Genomic DNA, 22629 nt, shown 5'->3' on the forward strand with positions numbered 1-22629 from the left:
AAGGAAAAGATAGGGCATTGACTTCACATGTAATCTTTAAAGTGGGATTTATTCCCCCCATCCTTCCAGGTAACAGTTTTAAGTGCTACTGGGTTCAATATGTGTTTCTGGTCCTGTTCTCTAGAAAGCAGGCTCTGAGATGGAAAGTAATGTTCAGGGCATTTAATGGGAGAATTCTTAGGATCAACACCTGCCGAGGAGTGATGGCAGCAGGGTTGGCAGGGAAAGGATAAACTGTGAGGTCACCAGCTCTGTTGCTGAGGAGACCCTTCATGCATTGAGGCAAGGGCATGGGAGCTTCATTAGGGAACCTACATTGACTAATTGCATGCTGACTCCCCCTGGGAAGGAGGTATCACCCTGGGAGAGGCAGTTCTCTTCTGAAAAGGGCACTTTCTAGAGGGCTGACTTAGCCATCAGCCCTCTGGGAAAATGAGTGCCTCTGTTCCAAAGGGGGCGGGGATCTGGGCAACAAGCCCCAATATCCACTACAGCCTGTTTGACATTTTCCTTTTTCAGATCTAAATTCTACTATATTTCAACACCATTGTTATATTTATACTAGAGGACCAGTGCACGAAATTTGTGCACAAGGGGGTCCCTCAGTCCAGCATGCACCCTCTCCAATCTGGGACCCCTTGAGGGATGTCTGACTGCCCAACCGCTCACCTGCCTGCCTGCTTGATTTCCCCTAACCGCTCTGCCTGCCAGCCTGATCACCCCCTAATCACTCCCCTGCCAGCCTGATTGATGCCTAACTGCTCCCCTGCCAGCCTGATTGCCCCTAACTGCCCTCCCCTGCTGGCCTGGTAATCCCTAACTGCCCTCCCTTTCCAGCCTGGTTGCCCCAAACTGTCCTCTCCTGCAGGCCTGATCACCCCCAACTGCCCTCCCTTGCAGGCCTGGTTCCTCCCAACTGCCCTCCCCTGCTGACCTTCTTGTGGCAGCCATCTTGTGTCCACATGGGGGTGGCCATCTTGTGTCTTGGAGTGATGGTCAATTTGCAAATTACTCTTTTATTAGGTAGGATATTGTATGACTTCATTGTGTGGGTGAACAATTTTAAAGCAAAATATTTGATTTTGCTAGAGGATTTGTGGGTAGCTTCTGTGTACTTAAAGAACAAATGCAGAAGACTAGGGTTGGGCTGTTTGAAAACCAGGCTGCATAGATTCAATTCCCAAGTCTCCATCTTTTCTCTCTCTCCTGTCCCTCCTAAGGAGTCTAGGAGATGCAACCCAGACATTTACAAACCTCCCTAGTGGGAAGTCTATTACTCTTAGTGCTTGGAATAAACATTATCAGGATTAAATCTATGGTTTGGCATGGTTATTGAGAGTTTTTTTTTAATTTTAAATAATAAAGCATTACCTGTGATAAATAGCAATGTATACTTTAATTATGAAGTTTGCCAATTTTAATGATCTATTGTGGCAATTAATAAATGAGTCCTTAATAAATGAGTCCTTTCAAAGAAAGTTATAATATGTATATACCGTAGCATTGCTTTACCTTGAAAAGAAAATTTTCCTACCTGTGTTCTTCATAATTTGTAGTTATGCAAACAATAAAAATGTTATCTAAGGCATTTACTGAACAGCCTCAGTGTCTCTCTTTAGACTGCACGCAGGTCCAAACTCTTATGCATAGCTTATAAGGCTCTCAGCAAGGGGCACTCCTACCTTCACTGTTTAAAGGATGCTACAGGGTCCTCCCCTAGCTGTTCCCTTTTCCACAGGAAGGCAGTCTCTGGGGCCCAGGGGATAGGCTCATTTGCAGTTCTGGTTCCTGCACCTGCCACTTTTCAGGTCTTACTTTCAAATTTCTTACTCAATGGCTACCTGTTTCCAGGGCGTATGTAGCCCTAGCCTGGGTCAGTTCTTGACAGCAGACGTCCTCACAGGTATCTGAAGAGAGGCCTGGTAGGCTGTAGGCCGGGGCCAGCTTGCTCTCACTGTCACATTCTGGCATGAATTCCCAAGAAATCCTAGAAAATTGCCTTCTAAATCATTTTGAGGTATTATAAGTCACAGTAAAAATAATATAATTTATTGTATTTCAGCTTGACTTGTAACATACTCTTCCCTCATGATTCACAAAAGTTGAAGGAAGGCCTGCTCCATGATCGAACCCCTAATTTATCATCTTTTTTCAACCATGTCTTTTTCTTTTTTAAGAATATATTTTCATTGATTGCAGAAAAGAAGGGAGAGAGAGATAGAAACATCAATGATGAAAATCATTGATCAGCTGCCTCCTGCACACCCCTTACTGGGGACTGAGCACACAACCCTGGTATATGCCCTGACCAGGAATCAAACTGGTGACCTCTTGGTTCCTGGGCCAACGCTCAACTGCTGAGCCACACCCGACCAGGCTCAACCATGTCTCTTCCCTTGCAATGTGCACCTGGAACATACTCAACTTCCTTAACTATTGATAGTTTCGTAAATCATTTTGTTTCTTGTCTTCTATGTTTGTATTTGCCTCGAGTGATTTCCCTCCATAGACTGTATCCCAGCCTCCAAAATCTATTCTGCTTTGTCCACCAGGCCAATTTTCGTTGAACAAACAGCTTAAGTGTTGCTGGTGAGCCTTTCCTGGTGTCCCTGTTCTCCCACTTTCCCCGACCTGGGTTCATTTGCATACTTGTTTTCTCTATTCTTAATGAAAAATGTTAGCACCAATGAAATTATATTCTAGTTGTTAGTTACTTGAGGAGAGGTACTATTTCTTAAACATCTTTGTAACAAGAGTCTTACACAGTATCTCATGAAGATTCAGTGCTTCAAAATTATATGCTCATTGCACAAATCTATAAACTATTCAGTAATTATGTTAGCATTTTTAGAATTAGAAAAAATAGCCATATATATATTACCATGTGGATTTAAGTGATCTCTCTCTTATTTCAGTTGTCCTATGTTGATGAATATTTGGATTTTATGTATATAACTCATATGTTTGAAAGCTTTTGAGGCATAGAGAATTAAATTACTATATCCAGAGAAAGAAAATACATAACAATGAATCAAGGAAGGCTTTAGTGTTTATTCTGTTCTGGCAACAGAGTCCACTGAGTACTTTTCTTTTCTAAATTTACTTCCAAGTTATTGATGAAATTAAGATACATGTTCTTCATTATCTTTACAATTGCAAGGGGGATAAACTACTAAGAGAATGTTGCAGATGGTGGTTGGACAATATATAATCCAAATGGAATTGGATTATATTTATTCCATTGGCTGCTAAAGATAATGCTTAAAACTTCATAAATTTAGAGAGTGTTGTCTACATTTATTCTATAAACTTGTATCATTTCCTTAGAGAAACTACAAGTTTATTGCCTCAGACTTGGCTCTTATAAAGTAAGTACACAGAGCTCTACCAATATGTACAGTTCACATGCTTAGATATTTTACATACCTGAACAAAAATGCTACAGTAAAAATGGTGTCAATCTGTTTCTTAAATTAAAAAAAAATAAGAAAAGGTTATAATGCCAAAGGTTTTATAGACATATAATTTAATTTTCTTTAAATCATAATTTGTGTCAATATCTTCTTAATTATATTTAAATTTAACAAACATGACAACACAGTAACATAAGTCATACACCATATCTATCTATTCATATTGATATAACAATGGTATTCTCTTCATTCTTTTTGTTTTTATTTCACAATACATAATATAAATAATAAAAATCTATTAAAATCATTAATTTCAGAAAGGTTTTATTTGTTATATTTTTACTGGCACCTTTGATAAATTAAAACTTTGGTGAAAGTTTATGATACAGCAATTTTTGAAATTTAAAAAAGCCTGCTTTGATGCCTTTCTTTACCTTCTATCATTTTATATTTTATAGATGGAAAATGAAAACACAAAACTATGACTTGAAATGATTAGTAACTTCTCCAAATTCACAGGTACGAAGTTTAGATCCAGGAATTGAATTTAGGCTACTAGAAACTGCATACGATTTTATGGTATGTATTTGATAGTTATACTTGACATTTTATTTTTCTTCATCTCACTTTTTTAAAAATACACTCTATTTTTTTTAAAGAAGTTTTAGGTTCACAGCAAAATTGAGTAGTAAGTACAGATTCCCCATGAACCCTCCCCCATACACATACAACCTACCCCACTATCACAATCTCACACCAGAGTACTACAGTTTGTACAATCAATGAACTTACATTTGTGCATCATTATCAGCAAAAGTCCACCGGTTACATTAGGGTTCACCGTCGGTATTGTACCCTTGGTATGAGTTTGTATAATGCTATGTATCCACCCATTATGGTATCATACTGAGCATTTTCACCACATTGAACATCCTCTGTGCTTTACATATTACTTTTCTACAACATACACTCATCCATTTTATTCTTATAGTATCATACATAGGTATCATACTTAGAGTATCATTCATAGGTATCATACTTAAAGATACACTTAAATGAGACAAGCTACAAATAAGAAAAAAAATAATTTCAGTTTGCTGTAACCTGTGTAATGATATCCTAATTCCCTTCTATATCATACAACAGCATACTAAGTAATTTCAAGCTCTTTGTTGCCAACATCCATACTGTTTTCCCTCTGAAATCAGCCTGTACCTTTCACAGAGCCATGGCACACAGTTGGTGCTCAGTAAATATTTTCAACGTGGTTGTAGTTTGCCACTAACCACAGAATCCAGGAAGCATGTGATTTCCTGCTTTGTGGCCTTGCAGTGCCACATACACATAGAGTTTTTAAATTAAATGTGGAAACTTATATCAATAATACATGCATTCGTTTCATTGTATATGTTTATTTTCATTGATCAAGAAGTTAAGGATATTAGTATTTAAAGCATCTTGTTATGTACTGCAATCACATTTGCCAATTCATGTCTAACTTGAATTGTAATTCCTGTAACTCCTAAACTCTAGAGATAATAACTACAAATGCATTCTGCATTAATTTTTACAGTTAGTGGATTTTCTGCTTTTACTAGAGTTTGTAAACAGACCATAGGCTGTCAAAAACACATCTGTCTAAACATTTTAATAACCTTACACAATTACTGCTTGAAAGACTGTCAAGGATTCATTACATATTTTCAAAAGGTTCTTAAAAAGTGGAGGTGATAATGATGCTTTTTGTGATTAAAAAAAGTCTTTGAACCTTCAAAACTGATTTTTTTTCTCTTCCCTAGAAGCCAAGGATTTTTAATTTCCTTTCTAAATTTTACTTTCTTTTTTAATGGATAAAGGCAAGACATGCTAACTATAAATTATCAGCCTCCTAACATGCTTTAATTCTGTTTACAAAGTTTGAAGTCTCATTAAGATCTGATAGCAAAAACTCAAGCAAACCTGCCTGGTAAATGCAAAAATCTATATTAAAATAAGCTCTTTAAAAAGCTTTGGGACTGCTACATTTTAAAACCATAAATTAATAAACTTGTTAATGGAAAATATTTTTGTGTAAAACAGTAAGAATATATCATTGATTACATTGTTACAGAGAAATTGAGGACAAAATGCACTTATATATCCATAACTATGTATTTACATTCACTTGTATCTGAATTATAAATAACTGGAGGCCCAATGCACGAAATTCGTGCATGGGTAGAGTCCATAGGCCTGGCCCACAATCAGGGCCAATTGGGGCCTTCTGGCTGTTGGCCAGGGCCTCCCTTCCCTGACTGCTGGCTGCTGGCTGGGGCCTTCCTTTATTCTGCACTGCCCCTTGGTGGTCAGCACACATCATAGCGAGTGATCGAACTCCTGTTCTCCTGTGAACTCCTGAGGGGATAATTTGCATATTAGGCTTTTATATATATAGATAATGGCCAGTCTTTTACATAAAAATGAAATTACTTAATACAGTGCTGTATGATACTTACATTCACTGAACCTTTTGAACATCCCCTCTGTAGGGGTGCCTGCACTGATCCCATGTCTAAATTTGGTGCCCCCATTGCATGCTTTCATAGTCACCTTTCTTTTTCATAGCAATCATATCTGGAATTATGGGCTTATTTGCTCAATTACTGTTATTAATATCTGTCTTCCTCACAAATTCCAAGAGAGGCAAAGGTTTGTTTTTTGTTTTTCCCTGCTGAATCCAAGTATCTGGGAGGAGGTGTCCAGTAAATGTTTGTAAAATTAATCCATTACTTAGTAACTGATCCAAATGATGAATCTACAAATACCTGGGAAATTCAGGCATAGTCACTCAGACATTTCTTTCTCTTAACTTTTCCAGTAAAGGCCTCATCAATATATGTTTGTACAGCATTTGAAATTTAATGAATTAAGGCAGATTGAAAAAAATCTTTCATCAATCCATTATAGATGTGCAAATCAGGGGACAAAGGATTTATCAGCTCTTTCTTTAGAGTTCAAAGACCCATTAATAAACCAAGGATGATAGGTTACTTTACATTAAGCATTAAAAAAAATTATATTCCTTGTTCATGTAATATCTTTTTAAAGGTACTGCAATGAAATAATATAGTTCACCCTTGAACAATATAGGGATTAAAGGTGCTGATCCCTGTACATTCAAAAATTCATGTATAACTTTTAACTTCTCAAAAACCTAGCTATAATTGTCCCTCCGTATCCGTGGGGGATTGGTTCCAGGACTTTTGCAGATATAAAAATCCGCAGATGTTCACGTCCCTTATATAAAACTGCGTAGAATAATGCATACAGTTGGCCCTCTGTATCTGCGGATTCCCATCTTCAGTTCGTTGAATCCATGTATACAATACCTGTAGATACAAAGTGCTGACTGTATATTTATTCTTCAAGAACTTGTGCAATTCAAACGAATGTTGATCAAGGGTCAATACATTATTGAAAAGGGGTTTTTCATCCAATATATGTGCCAGGTTAAGAATAACTTACAAGTTTTGAATCCATGTATAATTTAAACAGACTTAGAAGATGCTCTATTGAGTTAATGAATTTGAGAATCTATAGCCTTATAAATCATATTTCACCATTGGCTAATTTTATTTTCTCATTTAATCTGTTTAAAGAGAAAACAATTCTGTGAAACACTGTTTTTATTTTAAATTTAATTATTAAATTTTAATTTAATGCTTGTATTAGTATTTTTAAAAGTCAGAAAACACTAATAAATGTATAAATAATTAAGAATTAGTCACAAAAACATGGTGAAATAACTAAATTGAATAGACAAGAAATTTCAACCTGAGTTTCCCATATATATTCTCTCATTTTACAATGAAGCCAAATAAATATGTACATATACCTATGCACAAACATTACCATATTGTAGAGTTAAAGCACTATCACTTTAAATGTGTCTTTAATCCAAAATAACAAGAAAGAACAAGAAATCAATATACTATGTTTCTGTTAGAAATTCACAATATACATTAGTATGCAAATCTACTAAGGGAAAAAAACCCTATAAAACTGTATAAGTTTTCTAAGCATTTACTAATTTTAGTGATGTTATTGAAATCATTTTTGTGTCATTCATTGACATTTTGTTATTTTATGAATTATGTTTTGGGAAATGTTTATCTAAGCGACTTTTAAAAAAATTAATTAATTTTTTAATTTTTTTAAATTTATTGATTAAGGTATTACATATGTGTCCTCATCCATCCATTAGCCCCCTAAGACCCCCCCCCCCACTCATGCCCTCACCTCCCTGGTGTTCATGTCGATTGGTTAGGCTTATATTCATACATACAAGTCCTTTGGTTGATCTCTCCTCCTTTCCCCCACCCTCCCCTACCTTCCCTCTGAGGTTTGGCAGTCTGATCGATGCTTCTCTGTCTCTGGATCTGTTCCTGTTCATCAGTTTATGTTGTTCATTATATTCCACAAATGAGTGAGATCATGTGGTATTTGTCTTTCTCTGACTGGCTTATTTCACTTAGCATAATGCTTTCCAGTTCCATCCATGCTGTTGCAAATGGTAAGAACTCCTTCTTTTTTACTGCAGCGTAGTATTCCATTGTGTAGATGTACCATGGTTTTTTAATCTACTCATCTGCTGATGGGCACTTAGCTGTTTCCAAATCTTAGCTATTGTAAATTGTGCTGCTATGAACATAGGGGTGCATATATCCTTTCTGATTGGTGTTTGTAGTTTCTTGGAATATATTGCTAGAAGTGGGATGACTGGGTCAAATGGGAGTTCCATTTTTAGTTTTTTGAGGAAACTCCATACTGTTCACCACAGTGGCTGCACCAGTCTGCATTCCCACCAGCAGTGCAAGAGTTCCTTTTTCTCCGCATCCTCTCCAACACTTGTTGTTTGTTGATTTGTTGATGATAGCCATTCTGACAGGTGTGAGATGATACCTCATTGTTGTTTAGATTTGCATCTCTCGCATAATTAGTGACTTTGAGCATGTTTTCATATGTCTCTTGGCCTTCCTTCTGTCCTCCTTCGAAAAGTGTCTATTTAGGTCCTTTGCCCATTTCTTGATTGAATTGTTTATCTTCCTTTTGTTAGGTTGTATAAGTTCCCTGTAAATGTTGGAGATTAAACCGTTATCGGTGATGACGTTGGCAAGTATGTTCTCCCATGCAGTGGGCTTTCTTGTTCTTTTGTTGATAGTTTCTTTTGCTGTGCAAAAGCTTTTTATTTTGATGTAGTCTCATTTGTTTATTTTCTCTATAGTTTCCATTGCCCTAGAAGCAGTATTGATGAAGAAGTTCCTTCGGCATATGTCTGAGATTTTGCTGCCTGTGGATTCCTCTAGTATTTTTATGGTTTCCCGTCTTACGTTTAAGTCCTTTATCCATTTTGAGTTTATTTTTGTGTATGGTGTAAGTTGGTGGTTTAGTTTCATTTTTTTGCATGTATCTGTCCAATTTTCCCAACACCATTTATTGAAGAGACTGTCTTGACTCCATTTTATGTTCATGCCTCCTTTGTCAAATATTAATTGGGCATAGTGGTTTGGGTCGATTTCTGGGTTCTCTATTCTATTCCACTGATATATATGTCTGTTCTTGTGCCAATCCCAGGCTGTTTTAAGAACAGTGGCTTTGTAATACAGCTTGTTATCTGGTATTGAGACCCTACCTATTTTGTTCTTCTTTCTCAGGATTGCTGCAGCTATTCGGGGTCTTTTTTTATTCCAGATGAATTTTTTGGAAAGTTAGTTGTAGGTCTGTGAAATATGTTGTTGGTATTTTAATGTGGATTGCATTGAATCTGTAGATTGCTTTGGGTAGTATGGACATTTTGATGATCTTGATTCTACCAATCCATGAACACGGTATGTTCTTCCATCTGTTTATATCTTCCTCTATCTCTTTTTTCAGTGTCCTGTAATTTTACGCATATAGGTCTTTTACCTCCTTACTTAAGTTTATTCCTAGGTATCTTAATTATTTTGGTGCGATGGTAAATGGGATTGCTTTTTTAGTCTCTCTTTCTATAAGTTCACTATTGGTGTAAAGAAATGCCATAGATTTCTTGGCATTAATTATGTATCCTGCTACATTGCCGAATTCATTTATTAAGTCTGTTAGTTTTTTGATGGAGTCTTGAGGTTTTCTATGTACAATATCATGTCATCTGCAAATAAGTACAGTTTTACTTCTTCTTTTCCAATTTGGATGCCTTTTATTTCTTCTTCTTGTCTGATTGCAATGGCTAGTACTTCCAATACTATGTTGAACAGGAGTGGTGAGAGTGGGCATCCCTGTCTTGTTCCTGTTCTTAGGGGAAATGGTTTTAGTTTTTGTCTATTGAGTATGATGTTGGCTGTGGGTTTATCATATATGGCTTTTATTATGTTGAGGTATGATCCTTCTATTCCCACCTTGCTGAGAGTTTTTATCAAGAAGGGTGTTGGATTTTGTCAAATGCTTTTTCTGCATCAATTGAAATGATTATGTGATTTTTATCTCTCAATTTGTTTATGTGATGTATCACGTTTATTTATTTTTGGATATTGTACCATCCTTGCATCCCGGGATAAATACTACTTGGTCATGGTGTATGATCTTTCTGATGTATTGCTGGATCTGATTTGCTAGAATTTTGTTGAGGATTTTGGCATCTATGTTCATGAGGGATATTGGGCTATAATTCTATTTCATTGTGTTGTCTTTATCTGGTTTTGGTATTAGGATGATGATGGTTTCATAGAATGAGCTTAGAAGTGTTCCTTCCTCTTGAATTTTTTGGAATAGTCTGAGGAGGATAGGTTTTAGTTCTTCCTTGAATGTTTGGTATAACTCCCCTGTGAAGCCATCTGGCCCTGGGCTTTTGTTTGCTGGGAGTTTTTTGATGACTACTTCAATTTCATCCATAGTTATCAGCCTATTGAGATTTTTAGAATCTTTCTGATTGAGTTTTGGAAGGTTGTATTTTTCCAGGAATATGTCCATTTCCTACAGGTTGTCTAGTTTGTTGGAGTAGAGTTGTTCATAGTATTTTTAACGATCCTTTGTATTTCTGTGGGGTCTGTTGTTATTTTGCCTCTCTCATTTCTGATTTTGTTTATTTGAGTCCTCTCTCTTTGCTTCTTGGTGAACCTGGCTAGAGGTTCATCAATCTTGTTTATCCTTTCAAAGAACCAGCTCTTGGTTTCATTGATCTTTTGTATTTTTTTTTTTTGTCTCTATCTTATTTATTTCTGCTCTGATCTTTATTATCTCCTTCCTTCTGCTCACTCTGGGCTTTTCTTGTTGCTCTCTTTCTAATTCTTTGAGTTGTAGAGTTAGATGATTTACTACCATTTTTTCTTGCTTTTTGAGGTAGGCCTGTAGAGCAATGAACTTCCCTCTCAGGACTGCTTTCATTGTGTCCCATAGATTTTGGATTGTTGTGTTTTTGTTGTCATTAGTTACCAGGATGCTTTTAATTTCTTCTTTGATCTCATTGGTAACCCAGTCATTATTTAATAGCATGCTATTCAGCTTCCAAGTGTTTGAGATTTTTGGATTGTTTTTATTGTAGTTTATTTCTAATTTTATAGCATTGTGGTCTGAGAAGATGCTTGGTATGATTTCAATCTTCTTGAATTGGGGAGACTTTCCTTGTGACCCAATTTGTGGTCTATTTTTGAAAATGTCACATGTGCACTTGAGAAGAACGTATATTCTGTGGCTTTGGCATGCAATGTTCTGAAGATGTCAATTAAGTCCATCTGATCTAGTGAGTCATTTAGGATTGCTGTGTGTTTGCTGATTTTTTTGTCTAGAGGATTTATCCATTGATGTCAGTGGTATATTAAATTCCCCTACTATGATTGTATTTTTGTCAATCTCTCCCTTGATATCTTCCAGGAGTTTTGTTATGTATTTGGGTGCTCCTGCGTTGGGTGCATATATGTTTATCAGGTTTATATCCTGTTGTTGTATTGATCCCTTTAGTATTATGAAGTGGCTTTCCTTATCTCTTGTTATGTCCTTCACTTTGAGGTCTATATTGTCAGATATAAGTATTACTACCCCAGCTTTTTTTTTTTTTTTTTCATTTCCATTTACCTGAAAGATATTTTTCCATCCCTTCACTTTCAATCTGTGTGAGTCCCTTGTTCTGAGTTGGATCTCTTGTAGACAGCATATATATAGGTCATGTTTTTTTATCCATTCAGCCACTCAATGTCTTTTGATTGGAGCATTTATTCCGTTTGCATTTAAAGTTATTACTGAAAGGTACTTGTTTGTAGTCATATCTATTTTTGTGTCTGTGTTCCTTCTTACCTTTTTATTTCTTCTTTTTACAGTATTCCCTTTTAGAATTTCTTGCATTGCTGGTTTGGTGGTGATAAACTCCCTTAGCCTTTTTTTGTCTGCGAAGCTCCTGATATCCCCTTCAATTTTGATTGATAGTCTTGCTGGATAGAGTATTCTTGGATTCAGTCCTTTGCTTTGCAACACATTGTATACCTCCTTCCATTCCCTTCTAGCTTGATGTGTTTCTGTTGAGAAATCATTTGATAATCTGATGGGGGATCCTTTGTAAGTAACTCTCTGTTTCTCTCTTGCCGCCTTTAAGATTTTCTCTTTGTCATTAATATTTGCCATTGACATTATGATGTGTCTTGGTGTGGGTCTTCTGGGATTGATCCTGCTTGGGACTCTCTGTACTTGTGTAACTTTTTTCTTCCCCAGAACCGGGAAGTTTTCTGTCGTTATTTCTTCAAATAGATTTTCTAATCCTTGCTGCTCTTCTTGTCCTTCTGGCAGCCCTATTATAAATATGTTACTTCGTTTCATGTTGTCTCAAAGCTCCCTTATGCTTTCCTCCTGCTTTTTAATTTTTTTTTCCAGTTGCTGTTCAGATTGGGCTTGTTTCTGTACCTGATCTTCTAACTCACTAATTTGGTCCTCTGCTTTGTCTAGTCTACTGATGAAACTTTCCATGGTGTTTTTGATTGTAGCTATATCACTTTTCATTTCTTCCTGATTCTTGCATAGGTTGTTGATTTTCTCATCCATCCTATGTATGAATTCCACGACCATTACTTTGAATTCTTTTTCAGTCATGCTGCATGCTTCAATTTCACTAATTTCCTTTCTTGGCGACTCCTCATTTTCTTTCCTTTGGGGATTGTGTCGTCTCCCCATTCTGACTATCACCAGAAGGTTCAAACTTAGAGTTGTGTGGACCTGGGTCGTGTGCTGTGAGAGCTTCGCACCACCTGAGTGTCACTGAAGTGCTCTGACACTAGGACGTGTGGCTGCCGTGGGTTGGTGGGAACCAGGCCTGCCCAGGGTCAGTGTTACCAGCATTCAATGTGGTCTTGTGTGCGCACCTAGAATCATGGACCCTGCCTGCACTGCGCTGTTGGTGTGTGCTGAAAATGAGTCCCCTAGCACATGCCAGGAGTCAGAGTTTCCCTGTGTTTGCACCAAGAATCGAGTGTCAGAGTCTCTGTTGCCTCTTGTGGCTTCTCGCTGAGAATAGGGGTCCCCATGTGCGCATGCACCAAGAATTGGAGTCACTGGCTCTTAGTGTGAATGCGCTGTGAGTCAGGGATTCCAGGCGCACATGGTAAGAAACAGAGTCAAGTCAGTGTTGCTCAGTGCTGCCTCTTGCCAGGAGAATCTGGGTCCCGATCACCATGGGGGACTGGGTTGCACAGTAGCACTGTGACGTGCCTGCGCTGTGGAAAACAGACTTCCATGTGTGCTTGCCCAGAATCAAAGTCAGGTGGCACTGCCGCCCTGTGTGGGCTTTGGGTTTGGTCGCCTGATTGCATTGCGGGGAACAGATTTCAGTCTCTGTGTGTGCGCAGGCTCAAATTCCTGTAGCAGCACTGCTGTCTGTGCACGTGCTCCCAAGCTCAAATTCCTGTAGGGGTAGGTCTATCAGTTACTAGGGCGCTATCTGATCCTGTGGGGAGGGGGATAGGCTCTTTGACTCACAGAAATCTGCAGCTGGGAAGTCTGGATTCTTGTTGTCTGTTGGTCTGAAGCTGTGGTTGCAGTTCTCTGTCCCTAGTGGCTGCAGGGTCTTGGTTTACGTCTGAGATGCGGCTGGGTGGTGCTCTCTAAGCGACATTTTTATTTTTTAATTTCTTTATTGATTAGGGTATCACATATTTGTCCTCATCCCCCCATTCCCATCCCAAACCCCTCCCCACGCATGCCCCCACCACCCTGTTGTCTGTGATCACTGGTTAGGCTTATATGCATGCATACAAGTCCTTTGATTGATCTCTCCCCCTTACCCCCACCCTCCCCTACCTTCCCTCTGAGGTTTGACAGTCTGATCGATGCTTCCCTGTCTCTGGGTCTGTTTTTGTTCATCAGTTTATGTTGTTCATTATTTCCCCCAGATGAGTTAGATCATGTGACACTAGAAATACACTTATAAGAACCGAAAATGAGACAAGCAATAACGGTTATGCTGAGAGGCAAATGGATCAGTCTGTAGTGAGTTTCTTCCTGGGCTAACAGTTCTTTTGAGTCCCAGTTTCAATGTCAAACAGCTCCTTATGTGTACATGTCAGCAATGATACTTCAGTTCTGGATGGTGGACAAATAGTGGTAATGCAGGTCCGACCCTCTTTGTTCCTGGGCAACCTGCAGCAACACACAGCTGCTGACTGCTAGTATGGCAAGGCATCGTCAGCATCTTCCATCTCTGGACTGTTTCTCTTCTGTCTTCATGGCTGGAGCAGTCCTGTCAATTCCTCTCTGTTGCAGGAATACACATGGTCTTGGAGTTGATTTCTGAAAATATACAGAAGCCTGTATGGGTCTGTATATTTCTAAGCGACTTTTTAAACAGTCAACACATGTTTATTGAGAATCAATATGGGTAAGAATAAGAAAATCAGAACTTCTTCCCTCCTAGATTTTTCTTTTTAAGGAGACAGAAAATAAATAATCAAGTAAAATAATTAAGTTTGCTGTAAGGTGCTTTGAAGAAATTTAGCAGGGTGATCTAATTAAAAATAATGAGAAGGGGTGACCTGTTTCTGATAGGGAGGTCGAAAAAGACATTTTGAAGGGAGGCTATTAAAGCTGAAATCTGAAGTTAATAAAGGATTCAGTTTGGGAAGAGCCAGGAAAGACCAAGACAAACACAGAAAATCGAAAGTGCTAAGTTATTGAGGTAGGAACAGTGTGATATCTGAGGAACTGGAAATTCCGTAGGCCTGTAGTGTATATATACATAAAGTGCCATTAGAGAACCAGGTACCATGAAGAGTTAGACATTCATGCTGAGCCTTACAGTCCCATAGTGAGTGATTTTTGTTGTTGTTAATCCTCACCTGAGGATATTTTTTTCCCATTGATTTTTAGAGAGAATGAAAGGGAGGAGGAGAGACATAGGGAGAGAAACATTGATGTGAGAGACTTGTTTGCCTCCCGATGGCCCTGACCAGGGTCGTGCAACTGAGGTACATGCTCCTGACAGGAATCAAACCAGGACCCTTCAGTGCACAGGCTGATGCTCTATCCACTGAGCCAAACGAGCTAGGACTTGAGTGATTTGTTCTTCAGTCTGTGGAAATGCACCAAAGGGTTTTAAGTCTCATAATAGTATGATCTGGTGTACATATTTGAAGAGTGTCCTGGCTGCTTGCTCTCAGGAAAATGGAAGGAAGAGGGACAAAACAGAAAAAGGGAGATGGCTTTCAAGGTTATAGAAGTTGTCAAAATTGAGAGAGAAATATGGTTTGAACAAGGGTGGTGACAATGGAGAGGGGACAAGGTGAATAAATCACAATGCAATTTAGAGGTAAAGCTGATAGGATTTGCTAATGGATTTCATGAAGAGACTGATGAAATGATGTGATTGCCATTTACTGTCATTAACTGTGCTTACAAAAAGTAGAAAAGGAACAGGCCCAATGGAAAAAAATCAATAACTTTTTATATGATAGGTTAGAAATGCTTTTTAGACATTCAAGAGAAGATGCCAAGTAGGTAGTAGATAGTCAGGTTACAAAGCAAATGTTGACTTAAGGTACAAATTTCTGTCATTCGAGTGTAACTTATATAACACCAACAATCTTGGCTGATAGAGTGTCAGGAAAAAATTGTGAAAGATTTTGAAACTGAACAGACCAAGAGCATTACTGGGTGTAATAAATGAAAACTATGTCTTGTCTATAGCACATTCTTCTGGGACATTTGATTTTATAGGAATTTTGCCTTTTATTGTCTTTGAGCTATTTTATAACTTGTAGATAACTAATGGCAATGAATATGAAACTTGACTTGATACATGAAAATAAATTTTGGACATTTGAGTCTCCCATTCCCAAAACCAGTTTTTCATATATTTGTAAATTTTGGTCTACCTTCAGTTATTCCCATAAAATAACTGTTATGTTCATAGTTCTCTTTGTTGTAATCTTGCTTATTTAATTATGTATCCTATGCCTTGTCTAAAAAGAAAGTGAGCTCCAGTTATTAATAACTAATAACCTAGATATAGTTATTACCTAGCATTTCATGTAGCTGGCAGGTGCCTGCTATTAAAATAAAAACTAATAATTTTTTTCAAATGCATGTTAATAATGTCATTTTTGCTACCACTACAAAAATAATCTGCAAATAAAGAGGACATAGTCTAGTATTTATGCACATGGAACCTAGCTCACTCTCTAATAATACATGTGACTTTCTGCAAGATACTTAATGTACCTTTGTTTCCTCATTTGTAAAATAGTGATAATAACCGTACCCACCTCTTAAGATTGTTAGAAGAATTAGATGAGTTGCAACTTGTTAAAAGATAGAAAAGTGCCTGTATCAGGCGTCCTCAAACTACGGCCCGCGGGCCACATGCGGCCCACCGAGGACATTTATCCAGCCCGCTGGGTGCCGCTGCCTGTCCTGCTTAGCAGCCGACTCGTCCCGGGCCCGCAGTGCGCATAGGAATTTGTTCATAGTTTATTTTTTAAACTATAGTCCGGCCCTCCAATGGTCTGAGGGACAGTGAACTGGCCACCTGTTTAAAAAGTTTGAGGACCCCTGTATAAGCAATGTGCTTGTAGACAGGTAACAGCAGAGTAGATGTGCTTGTAGACAGGTAACAGCAGAGTAGATGACCAAATTATATTTGAAAGCTTTAAGTTTTCTTTTAGTTTCATTTCTTCCCTACTCACTGACAATAAGTCAATAAGTAAACAAATGGGTCAAAGCATTTAGCCAATTCTTTTCTTTTTTAATTTTCTCTTTGTTTATCAGGTGCTCACAGCTGCCATTTTCAGGTTATTTTGAAGTGTGGTGTTGGATTCTAGGCAGGGAGGCAGGAATGCATCCTTCATTTTGCTGTAAATTATTTAGAATGTTTATTACTCAACCAACATTTCTTCGGCAGCTGATAACCTGCATTTTTTTCATTTTTGCTTGATGAAGTGTTTTATTTCTTTACTTTGAACTGGAAGAAGGATTCTTTTCAGGATTTCTTTGTACCTTGCCATTTTCTGATGTGTATTTTAAATCCTTTCTCTGCACATGGCATTTTCCTAAAGAATTTTGCATTGGAATAATTTACATATTGCAGTATTGTGAACATGTTTGTTCAATGTCTTCGTTATATTTTAAATCTTAGAACATTGTGTTCAAAAACATAACGAACATTTGAGAAGATGTGGACATTTTAAAATGAATCAGTAACTTCTTCCTATTTTTTCTATACTTACATTGTCTTTTCTGAGTTAAAAAAAAAAAAAAAAAAGTTAGCCTAGGGAAGGCTCCGGGAAAAAAAGTTTAAGTTCAAAACCTCAGTCTGCTTTAGAAACTTCATAATTTGTCCCTTCTGTACCTTTCCAACCTCATCTGTGATTACATTCCCCATGCACCTATTTTTTTTTTAGTCTTACTGCCTTATAAGCTATCTTGCACACACTGATATTTTTCTTGCCTCTGGCTCTTTGCTCAAGCTGTTCCCTCTGCCTAAAATATTCCTTGCCACCATATACACCTAATAAAGAAATATCACACTCTCCAAGATACATCCCCAGATACCACCAGGGTTTTTATATGCCTTTCTTTCTCCTCTAGTTTGTTTGCAACTCCTATGGAACACTTGCTATGATCTGCCTTGAGCCAAAATTTCTCTATTTATTTCTCTGTGATTATTTATTTAATTGTAAGCTCCTGAGGCTCAATTGAATTTTTAGTGATGATGGACTAAAGGACCCTGTAGAATGTATTATCAGGATCAGTTTCAAATACATGTGTGCTAAAAGGAATCATTCTGCACTAGCATGGGATATAAAGTAGAAGCTGAATTCAGATCTTGTGCTTATGCCTATGCCAGGCAAACCAACCTGTATTGTTCATTTCCTTCATCTGTAAAATGGGAATAAAGCGAGTTTCTTCATACATATGTTGTGGAGATTAAATAAAATAATATTGTGACAATTCTATCTAATAAAGAGGGAATATGCTAATTGACCCTCACGCCATTGCAAAGATGGCGGCACCCACAGCCAATAAGGAGGGAATATGCTAATTGATTTCCCCACCCTCAAAGATGGCGGCACCCACAGCCAATAAGGAGGGGATATGCTAATTGACTGCCACACCCTCAAAGATGGCAGCGCCCACAGCCACAAGATGGTGGCGCCCAGTCCCCTCAGCCCCACTAGGGCACCTGCCTCTGGAGTCCCCAAGTCCCCTCATCCCCCTAGCTGCCCAGAGCCAGCCCGAGGTGCAGGCAAGCCTTGGATGGCAGCTATGCAGCACCCAAGGCCACTTGAGGCTCAGGTAACCAGGGCCAGCCGAGGTGTGATGGGGCATCACCTTCCCCTGATCGCCGGGTCGCCTACTGCCCCTGAGGGCTCCAGGATTGTGAGAGGGGTCTGGCTGGGCTGAGGGACCCCCACTCCAGTGCATGAATTTTCATGCACCAGGCCTCTAGTGGTATATAAAACATAAAGAGCACTGTAAGCATCAATTTCTGTGATCTAGTTTCTTCTTTTAGGCATTTTCTCTCTTTCCTGTGCCTTTTGGACAGAATTCCACATGCCTACATTTTTTTTCCCTTTTGTACATCTAAATTTGGTACTGCATGTCTTCATTTGTAATTTATATATCTAATTTGACACTTAGAAATCCAATGATACTACTGCCCATACTTGCTTCTTTTCATTCATATGTAACACCAGTGTAATGATCAGGGGAGTTGTGTGATGGTTGCACATGACAATGATCAGGACAGTGGAAAGGTATGTGAAGTGTGTGTGAAGTGCAGCAGGTGTGTGCTGGTGGTAACTACAGAAAGTTGAATTGTCCTGGTCTGGGTCATGAAGAAATAGGCTATGATTGTAAGAAGACTATTAAGAATGCAAAAATATTGATGCAATTAGAATACATAAAGATTAGTGCATTTTTCACTTTACTGTTTTTAGCACTGCTTCAAAAAGAAATAGGAAGATGAAGAAAAATAAGAGAAAATGGTAAAATGTAGACTAGTCTCTTCAGTAGTTTATTATATAATTTCATAACCAATATATTTGGGCAAGAGGAAATTGGAAATAGATTATTAAGAGGGATCATAATTAAAAGTAGATAATCATTTTGCAGGTTAGGCCTGTTTCTTTTGTGACCAAAAGCATTTTGCTCTTCTGAATATCACTGTGTTGCTGTGGTACCTCACCGATCATAGCTCTGTGTGGTTCCCAGTACTCCATTTTTTCATGGAAAGCTGGAATGTCATTTTGTCATGGTCTGAACTCTTTTCCAGGGAAGTTTGTCAGGACCCTCAGTTATTGGAAATACAGGGGTGGGCAAAAGTAAATTTACAGTTGTAAGTACATGAAACAGTTTATTCTTGTATTATTTATTTACTTATTACTAAAGGCCTGATGCACAAAGATTCATGCAAGAATGGGCCTTCCTTCCCCTGGCTGCCGGCACCTCCTTTGCTCTGGCCAGAGCCACCTTTTCGCTCCGGCCTGGAGCCGTCTTTCTGCCTTGCCACACTGCCCAGAGGCCTGGAGCGGCTGGGGCGGTGCGGAATGCCTGCGTCATTGCCATGGCCGCTCGGCGCCTGCATATGCAAATTAACCTGCCATCTTTGTTGGGTTAATTTGCATACTCACTCCTGATTGGCTGGTGGGCATTGCGAAGGTATGGTCAATTTGCATCTTACTCTTTTATTAGTGTAGATTGTATTGTCTATTTGTATTATTTGTCTCATTATCATTTCATATCCTTACTTATGATTCATCTTTTAGATAACAGCGGCTGGGAATGACCAATGAAAGTGGATACTTAAACAAAACCCACTTTTGCCCACCCCTGTATGCTGCCAGGCTCTTTTTTTTTTTTTTTAAATATTATTGATTTTTTACAGAGAGGAAGGGAGAGGGATAGAGAGTTAGAAACATCGATGAGAGAGAAACATCGATCAGCTGCCTCCTGCACACCACCTACTGGGGATGTGCCCACAACCAAGGTACATGCCCTTGACCGGAATCGAACCTGGGACCTTTCAGTCCACAGGCTGACGCTCTATCCACTGAGCCAAACTGGTTTAGGCTGTCACCAGGCTCTTGCTCAGTCCTGCCTCCAAACCCTACCTCCTCCTTCGTGTCCTAGGTGCTAGCTCTCTTGCTCTCTTTCTGTCTCAGGATCCTCAAAAAAACATACTGCTTAACTCCTAGATGCTATAATATTTTCATTTACATTGTCGTATTATTCAAAGACCTTCCTGTAGTCATTGCTGAAATCTCAATTGTACTTATGCAAATATCCAGGAGGAATGTGAGTGCTTATCATTCAACAGAATCTTTGATTCACCTGCTTTCACCAGCTGTGGAAGAAATGCATTGGGATTTAGGGGCTGCATTTTTAGCATATTTTGAAAATTAAATGAGTTCCCTTTTTAAATTTCCCCAACCATACTTCTATTGCTATAACCTAGTCCTTCAGTGGGTTATAAATATTCAATGTATTGTCTCAGTATATAAGCTATTAGCAAAGTGAAATTAAGATTACTTTGCTGATGTAATAAGATAGAGCAATAAAGGAGCCCCAGGAGTTTACGTTAGTGCCACAAAGTGCTGTTAAAGCAGTGGCCTCTCACTGCATTTATATATTTTTGTAAAGTAAAACTCACTGAACCATCTGAGAATTTGCTAACTTGAAGATCTGCAACAACTTTGGTACCAAACTGTTTATTTCTGCATATATATTCTTCTCACTGACACCAAGATATCACTGAGGAGGGGGATAAAAGCTTTTCAATTTTTTCTTTTAGAATTATTAATAAGTGAATAAAAAATCAGATATTGAGGCAGTTACCAAGTGTTCGGTGCTCTCTGGGGTATATGTCCTTATAGATTGATTAAATTCAAGGGGTACTTGATAAGAGAAAAGTCTAAGTTTGTGAAATCTAAACTATTGAGCAGAAAGAGAGAACTAGAACTATCACTTAGCATGGAGGGGTAATGCTGCTTCAAAGGCCTTGTTTAGAGAGTAACGAAAATAAATCAAGAAATAAGTTCTCCCAAATAAGAAAAAATAGTATTTATTGTCAGGCAATATTAAATGATCCTGGTCTATATTGTCTGAAAATATATTGTCTTGAGTCTCTGTCTATTATACTAGTACTAGAGGCCTGGTGCATGAAATTTGTGCATGGGGGTGGGTCACTCAGCCTGACCTGCACCCTATCCAATCTGGGACCCATCAGGGGATGTCTGACTGCCTCTTGCAATCCGGAACTGCTGGCTCCTAACCACTCACCTGCCTGCCTGCCTGATCGCCCCTGACCACCTTTGCCTGCCTGCTTGATTGCCCCTAACTGCTCCCCTACTGGCCTAATCGCCCCTAACTGCTCCCCTGCTGGCCTGATCACCTCTAACCTGCTCTTCCTCACCCCACACCCGGGACCCAGGATCCCCTCCTCCAGCCGGTTGCAGGCACCCGGGACATGGGCTTCCCTCCCTCTGGCCAGCCACAGGCACCCAGGACCCCGGCTGGCTTCACCTGGGCTGGCCACAGCTGCAGGGGACCATGGGTGGACGGCTTTGCCTGGGCCACAGCTGCAAGCACCTGGGATCATGGGATGTGTGGCTTGTCCCTCTCCCGGGCCACAGGCACAGGTGCAGCTGCTGGCACCCGGGCCCCCGTGTTGGGTGGCTTGTCCCTCTCCCAGACTGCAGCCTGGCTGGTCCCCATTCCTCTCTCCCCAGTGTTGAGTGTCTGAGCCGTTAATGGTGTGAGGGTGTGGCAACCATTTGCATATTAGCTTTTTATTACATAGGATTATTCAGGATATTAATTCTACACTAAACAACGTGTCAGCCGTAATTGTGAGTAATTTTCAATGGGGTGAATTTTTTTCAAAACCATTGTCTGTTCTGTGACAGCATGAAAAAACTTGGACTTTTCTTTTGTGAATTTTGCAAGAGATGATTGGATATCAGAGAGATACTACAGAATTAATTCAGAGAAGAAAAGTGTAGAGAAAGACAATATTGTGCAAGCAGTCTTTCCACCCTATTGGCCACATAAGTTGGTCAATGCTTGGAGCATTTCCTTACCTAGACATGAAGAGCTCACACAGCTCTGCCAGGTTTATCAGCTAATCTTTCCTTGAATCATGTGGGTCATATGACACCTGGCCAACCCCACTGCTGGGCGGGGGTGAGGAATTTTACTTTGGCACAAGAGGGGTGCATGTAGACCTTGGGAAGAAAATTGTTGACACCCAAGAACACCACCCACTATTGAAGCTGGTCTTGCTCTGTCTCTTCTGTATGTGAGTAAAGCATTATTGTCTCCAGTGCTTGACTGTGTTCTGTTCTACTTGGTGACTACAAGATGCAATGGGTAGAACTGTTTGGACTTCTGTTCCTAGTGGCTGGCATTGTGGTGGTCTTTCCTCTTGTCCACATGGTTGGAGTCTTCCCCTGGCCTTGGAATCAGTGGTAATCTGCTCTGACAAAAGTCACCATGATTTTTCAAGTACTTATGTTTTGTGAAGGAGAAAGAAGAACTGGACTCTGTTTACTGTATGAATGATGCATGCTGTTGAGATGAAACTGAAATGTCCTCTGAAAATTAAAGATAGAAAAAGAAAAAAGGGGATTTTTTCTTTTAATAAAATTTCATGTTGATTTTATTACCCCAAATTTTGCTCTTATCCTTATGTCTAGGAGAGGACTTGATAGACCATAAAAATGAAACA

Source organism: Plecotus auritus, assembly GCF_963455305.1.
Source record: "Plecotus auritus genome assembly, chromosome: 9".
In the NCBI taxonomy this organism is placed as follows: domain Eukaryota; kingdom Metazoa; phylum Chordata; class Mammalia; order Chiroptera; family Vespertilionidae; genus Plecotus; species Plecotus auritus.